The sequence below is a fragment of the Aegilops tauschii genome, chromosome 5 (genome assembly GCF_002575655.3).
Source record: "Aegilops tauschii subsp. strangulata cultivar AL8/78 chromosome 5, Aet v6.0, whole genome shotgun sequence".
NCBI classification, from domain to species: domain Eukaryota; kingdom Viridiplantae; phylum Streptophyta; class Magnoliopsida; order Poales; family Poaceae; genus Aegilops; species Aegilops tauschii.
Window position 1 is genome coordinate 435,534,667 of NC_053039.3, and position 7,786 is coordinate 435,542,452.

Sequence of the window (7,786 nt, forward strand, 5' to 3'; positions counted from 1 at the left end):
AGATGGGGAAACTTGGGGAGATGCTAGATTCACTCGAAACCAAGCAAATCCATGGATCAAAATCAACAAAACATCATCAAACCAACAAATCAAAAAAATGGGGCTATTTTTGGTGGGGATTTTCGAAATTGGGGAAGAACACAACAAAATCAAGCTAGAAAACAAGGAGGGGAGGCTCCAAATCCGTGATAAACCTAAGCTCTGATTCCATATGATACGGGGCTAACCCGGTGTAGGTCGATCTTTCACGATTGGAGTGGGATCCCTCGAAGAACACGAAGAACACGGGGAAGAACGGAGAGAAATCACAAGGGGAAACACTCAAGAACAAGTCCAATCACACATCCACTTGACAATCAAACACACAAGATCACAAGGTACATGAACAACAAAGGGAAAGATACAAGTTAGAGTTCATCTCCGTGAGAGGTCTTGAAGGGGGGTCCTCCCGTGAGGGGGTCTTGATGATATCCCGCAGGATCTTCTCCTAGATGGAGGTCTTGGCCTCCAATGGAGTAGTAGTCTCTCTCTCTCTCTCATGAGAAGAGGTAGGTAGGAGCAAAGCTCACATACAAATGAGATATCACTTTGCTAACCCTAGAAAGGATGAGGGAGAGGTCTATTTGTAGTCTAAGCCACGAAGGGGTAAGTGGGAGAGGGATACAAGGCCAAAGGCCCGGCTGCGCACAGGCAGTGCCGGACGTCCGGTCGCTCGCGGGGGTCCGGACATCCGAAGGGCGTCGGACTTCCGACATTTCTTCTCGGGGCAGGTGGCACCGGTCGTCCGGAGGCTGGAGGTGGTCGGACGTCCGGTGTTCGACGGTCGTCCGGGCGCTGTAGACTTGGTCGGCTGCTGGTCGAGTGTGCGTCGGACGTACGGTGGATGTCAGTCGTCCGGGTGCTATAGAGTGTCGGACGTCCGGTGGCTTCCGGTCGTTCGGTCGCTGTAGACTCCGCAGCTCCTTCTTCTTCCGTCTTCGCTGCCATGCTTCCCTCACGGATGGTGTAGTTGTACACTTGCGCTCGCACTCCTCCTCGTCGTCTGTAGCGTTCCGACAATACCTATGCATGCACACGAGAGGAATGTCAAGTAGTATACCATCCTCGAAGGGGTCAAGTGAGCACGTGTAAAGGAGATGATTCACCTTTGTGTATGTGAAGTAGATGTGGCACGTGTCACTTGCCAAATGGACTCTTGACATGGTGATGTCCATAGGATGCTCCGCATTAAAAATCTCCCTCGGCGGCCATGGGGAAGCAAAGAGACGGCTGATCTGTTGTCATCGGCCGCCACACCCCGCATGATTTTTCTGAAATCTAACAGTCATACCATAGCGATTTTGCTGTTTTTCATTCAGACAATTCAGATTCAGGTATCCTTGTTCAAACCATACCACAACAAACTGCACCTGATACTTTTAGCACGGGGTGGGGGCTAGAGGCGAGTGCATGGAACGGTGGCTCAGCTCGGCTCAGCCGGCGGGAAGGAGTAAGGGGGACATATGAGCTAGTTGTTTCTTCCTCCGTGCTCCTAATGGGATGGCCCGTATGTTAGCTAGCTGAGCATGTTGATCAGCTCCGGCCAGCAGGCGTGTGCAGTGGCGATTCCACTAGGGAGGCTTCAATAGGCTTAAGCCTACCCTCCAAAATCCTATTTAAGCTAAACATAACACTTGACAAGTATATTCTGGTGCTTTACATGCAACAATTGCAATGCATTTGCTAATTAGACTTAGGAAATTTGTGTTTTAAGCCTACCCTCCAATGTCCTGCTAGATTCACCACTGGGCGTGTGCTTGCACTGATAACGGCTAGGTAGCTGTGTGTTTGAACGCATCAATACTGCGTTTTGCGGTAAAAACCAAACAGGTCACAGTAATCTCAATACTTCAACATACTTTGGTATGTCAAAACTGTGGTATTGTACCCACTAACAAAAATATTGTGCTTTTCAATACTTCCGTTTTTCTAATACTTTGCTACCAAACATAGCCTAAGTTTTTTTGAAAACAAAATCTTCAGGAATTAATGCTAACATATGACGTCAGATTTTTAACATTTGCCTTCTTTAGCTTATTTGTTGTTGTACATTGTATATTATTTATTTGTTGTTGTATATTGTTTTACAGCGGTTACACATAACTTACAGATAGCATTTTTTCTGAACTGAACTGAGCAATTACTGTTGTTGTTGAGTTTTTTTCCTAAAAAAAAATTGGATATCTTATAGAAGTTCATCAGAAGTACAAAACATACCAAGCGTCACTAGTAGAAAATATGCCTTTAGTCCCGGTTCGCAAAGGCCATTAATCCCGGCTGTGCAACTGGGACTAAATATGCGCGACTAAAGGCTCCCCCCCTTTAGTCGCGCCTCTTACGAACCGCGACTAAAGGCCCGTCCACGTGGGCGCCAGGAGTCCGTCGGGGCGGAGGACCTTTAGTCCCGGTTCTCGTGGCTAACCGGGACTAAAGGCCTCCTCCGCAGGTTTAGGGTTTTAGCCCCCCTAAACCTGGTTTCTTTTTAATTTGTAGTGTTTTATTTCTTTTATTTTTTATTTTGTGTTTTATTTTAATTTTGATGAAGTTTCAGTACACATATTCTACGCTACTATATACATGCATATGAAATTTCAAACAAGAAGAATTCAAGAGGAATATATAATATATATTCAATCTCGGGTGACCATATACAACTTCGAACAAGTTTCCATACACAATTAGGATGGATGACCATATACAACTTCGAACAAGTTTCAATCTCGGGTATGCATATAAATTTCTTCGTCCTCGGTATAGTGTTCTCCTTTAGGATTGATGACTTCCCTCATGAAAAATCCTGCTAATTCATCTTGAATTGGTCGGAAGCGAGCTTCTGGACTAAGCCTCCTCCGCGCAAGTTATCCGTCGCCTTCCGCACGCTATCCGATGCCTTCCGCTCAGAGGTGTGTCTCCGGATGTTCTCACAAACATAGTATCCACATAGATTGGTCCCCGGTGGCTGCTTATCCACATTAACTAACCTTCTAAAATCTAGCTCATGTTTGAATTCACTGACAATTTCTTCTGAGAACCGTCTCCAAACCCTACAGGGCAAAGAAAATTAAATGAACAAGGGAGTTATTAGTTACTTGATATTAGGAAATGAACGAAAGAGACCGATCGATATAGAGCTCAAATGATTGAATATAATTACTTTTGCAGCATTTTTCTCATGTCGGCCCAACGCTTTGGATCCGAATCCATAGAGTCCATGATTAGAACTCTGGAGGTGTGAAGTTCAATATTTAGCAGAATCCAGTGGAACCTGCGGACACGTTACATGCACAGTCATGCATAACTCATCGATTAGACATACCATGCATGGAGTAAACAAAAGAGAATGGGCACAAGAGAGAAACACTCACCCAAAATGGTAAGGAAATAGAATATGACTTTTGAGTTGATGCTTTCTAAGAAACTTGTACAAGTCTTTCTCCATGTCTTCGGGGTGATTTTGTAACACATGTCCATTAACGATATGTGGGTCAATGAACCCAACATCATGGATGTTTCTTATTTTGCATTCCCAAATCTTCAATCTGCATAATAGCGTACGCAACAATATAGTTAGGACAATATATATATATATATAGTGCAGGCAATGAAGAACGAGATGAGGTAGAAATAAATCACTTACAGAACGTAGCAACTCAGGATAGATTTGTCGAGCTCGCGCAGATTGAACAGCTGGAACAATTCACTCATATGAACTTGTACAGAGTACCGTTTGGTGTGATGCTCCTCTTTAACATCCGCATAAATATATTCTTTGTCGGCCCATGTTATGAATTGCTTGTACCAACGTAGCAGATTTCGCATTTGTGGTGGTAGACTCTTTTCCCGCGCAGGCTCGACGAGAGGCCCATTCCGCACATATTGTAATGCTATCTCACATACCGGCGCATCCTCAAGGCCTAAGAAGGCACGAAGAGTCAAACCCATCTCGGACGCTTGTTTCATGGCACTCGCTACAGTCAATCCAAGTGCTGCCACAGCTGCTATGATCTCGGGGTCCTCTTCCGGACCGGCTTTCACTATGAGCGTGGGGATCGATTGTTTATTCTGCATCCCGAGCTGGTCAACTTGTTTCCCGCTTTTTTTACTTTCTTCTTTCTCCTCCTTCAATATTTTTGCTTGCCTACGAAGTTCATGTCCATAGTCGTCAGGCATATTCAGCTCGGCTTGGGACGGTGTCGTCAAAAAATCCTTAGCCCACTTCTTTTGCTTCTCAGTGAATACTTGCTTGGGCTCAGGCTCTTTTATCGCCTTCGTATCCGCCTTCCATTTCTCATAATGAGCAGACGCGGCCAATTTGGTTTCAGCTTCACTAAGTTCCCAAGGCCTTGGGAGGAGAGGCTTCAGTGATGGCTCCGGTACCCTTGTGGTCTTAGGTACATAAGGGTCCGGGTTAATAGTCCAGGAGCGGGTTTCCTTGCTGTCCGCCTGCTTCTGCTTCTTCGCCGGAGGTGGATTGGGGGGCGTCATACCCGCCGGAGGAGGATTGGGGGGCGTCGTACCCGCCGGAGGAGGATTGGGGGGCGGCGGCTGCTTACCCGCCGGAGGTTGTGGATCGGGGGACGGCGTCGAATGGCGTGAAGGAGGTGTAGGTGAACCACCACGACCACCACCACCGCCACCACCACCACCACCACCACCATCAGAGGGGGGTGGACTTGTTAGCCTTGGCGCCTCGCCTGGAAACACTATGTACTTCTTTTTCCATAGAATGATCTGGCGCTTGACATCTCCAAGTCTTCTCTCCCCTTCGGGTGTAGCTTTGTCAATCTCCAGGTCCTCAAACTCTTGGACTATGTCTTCCACCGTGACACGAGCATAGCCATATGCAATGGGGTTGTTGTGGTGGAGTGCTCCAGGTGTACAGGGTAAAGCACTGCCGGTAGCTACCTTCGTGGAAACGTTCCCCACGGGATAATGCAGATCACATTCTTTCATCTCCTTTACATCATCCACGGGGTAGTGAGGCTCCGGTGCACGAATCTCGATCATCGGTGCATTAGCACCAGGCGGGGCATCCGTGGAAGCCACGCTGCTTCTCCGCTGCTGGCTTCCGCGATCCGCTTCATGATCTTCATGCGGCCCTGCAGCCGATTTTTCTTTTACTAGTTCATGCACGGTCTGCTTCAACTCATGGAGTTCCGATGCAAACTTCGCCAAAAGATCTGCATCCCGGTCCGTCTTTCTCTTACGGCTTCTGTAACAGTACAGGTCATTGTCCTGGGAAAACCCTACTTTCCACGGAATTCTGCCTTTGCCTCGTACACGTCCTCCGTGTTCATCATTCCCGAGGGCTGTTGTCAGTGCGTCTTTCTCTCTGTTGAACTTGATCAAGCCCTCTTGAGCTTGGGTCATTGCGTCAATAAGGGCTTGGGTGGGAGCAAACTTTTTCTTCCGGTGAACACACACCCCTGTCTCCGGGTCTAGCGATCCCCATGCCCGTACCACCAGCTTTTGGCCCTTGGGTCCCATCCCTCTGTACCTAGAGGGATTCCTCGCACCCTCAGGTCCTCCTCCATCTTCTGCCACTTAGGCTCCGAAAGGCGGTATCCTCCTGGCCCCATAATATAATGGAACTTTTTCTTACTCGCATTATCCTTATTTTTTTGATATTTCCTTGAAATGCTCCGATTTCTTTTGCCTCACAAATTCTGGCCAATCATCTTTCAGTTTCTCATGTTGTCCATTGAAATCCGGAGTCTTGCCCTTGTTGACATAGTCACGGGTTAAATTTTTCTTGAAGTTCCGGAATGCTTCGCCCATCTTCTGAAGAGCGAACTCTTTAACTAGCCTCCTCCTCTCACGTCCACCCGGAACCTCGTTACCGAATTCATCGACTTTGTTGTATTCCGGAGGTAGAATGAAATGTTCCATAAGCTTTCTCCAGCAATCCTTTTTCGTTCTCTTGTCGACAAAACTGAAACCAAGACGTGCCTTCTTTGGCTCCTTCCATTCCTGGACGGTGATCGGGACGTTGTCTCTAACAACGACTCCGCATTGGTTGATAAACTTTGAGGTGTGCTGTAGGGGCTTGCCGGTTTCACTGACAAAATCAATGGCATATGTTTCTCCTGTTTTCATCGCCTTGGATTTGCCACGCTTTGTCGTACTCGATCCGGCCGAGGGCTAAAAAAAGAAAGAGAGTCGCGCGCGTTAATACATATGTATTCACATTTCAGTAAGTTTGTATCACGAGAGGCTCAATGTATATATATACCTCGCCGCAGGTGGTTGCTACTTGCAATTCGAGATCGTCGTTTGTTGACGGTTGACCTCCGTCGACAATGTCCGTTCCTTCACCTTCTTGATCATCGACAATGTCTGTTCCACCGTCAAGGTTCAGAAAAGAAGAGACTACATCCTCTTCTTGCTCATATTCTGAGCCCGGCACATAAGGAATCTCGTTGTTTATGATGCCCATTAAATAACGTTCAGCCTCCGGATCCCTAAGCGGCTCGGCTCTATCGTCCGCCATATGTCACTCCTGCATGTAGTAAAAATTAATTAAGTATAAAGGAATTAAAAAATAAGATTAAGGGGACATAGAGGAGGAGCAGCTACGGTTGAATGATTAAGAGCTATTAAAAAATAAAATTGATGTTTTTCCTTTCCTTTTTCCTTTTCTTTTTCCTTTTCTTTTCCTTTCCTTTTTCCTTTTCTTTTTCCTTTTCTTTTCCTTTCCTTTTTCCTTTATACAATTATTCCCAAATAAATTTCCTTTTCTTTTTCCTTTTCTTTTTCCTCTCTGCTCTCTCTTTCCTTTTCTTTTTCCTTTTCCTTTATACAATTATTCCCAAATAAATTTCCTTTTCTTTTTCCTTTTCTTTTTCCTCTCTGCTCTCTCTTTCCTTTCCTTTTTCCTTTTCTTTTTCCTTTTCTTTTTCCTTTTCTTTTTCCTCTCTGCTCTCTCTTTCCGTTTGTTGACGGCAGGCGGCGGCGGGAGGCGGAGGACGGCAGGCAGGCGGCGGCGGGCGGCGGAGGCAGCGCGCAGGGGCAGGGGCAGCGGTGGCGGCGGCGCGCAGGGCAGGGTAGGGGCAAGGGCAGCGGTGGCGGCGGCGCGCAGGGCAGGGCAAGGGCGGCGGCGGCAGTGCAGGGCAAGGGCGGCGGCGTAGGGCAGGGGAAGTGGGGGCAGAGCTCACTGGGGGCGGCGGAGCTCACTGGGGGCAGGGCGTCGGCGTCGGGGCAGGGCGTCGGCGTCGATCGGCGTCGGGGCAGTAGCCTGGCGGCGTCGGCGTCGATCGGCGTCGGGGCAGGGCGTCGGCGTCGAGAGGAGAATGGGAGGTGGGGGAAAATTTACTAAGTGTTGTATATATAGACAGAGCATTAGTCCCGGTTCTAAAGGTACCCTTTAGTCGCGGTTGGTGTCCCCAACCGGGACTAAAGGTTCTTTCGCGGCGCTTTCGTTCCCGCGCGGAAAGAGCCTTGAGTCGCGGTTCGTGTCACGAACCGCGACTAAAGGTCCTTTTTCATATACTTTTCATTTGAAAATCTTAAAAATAAAAATAATATATCAAAAAATTAGAAAAACAAAACTAATTCATTTTAAAATCTTAAAAATACAAATAATATATCAAAAAATTCAGAAAAATAAAACTAATTCATTTTAAAATCTTAAAAATAGAAATAATATATCAAAAAATTCAAAAAAAATAAAACTAATTCATTTGAAAATCTTAAAAATACAAATAATATATCAAAAAATTCAGAAAAATAAAACTAATTCATTTTAAAA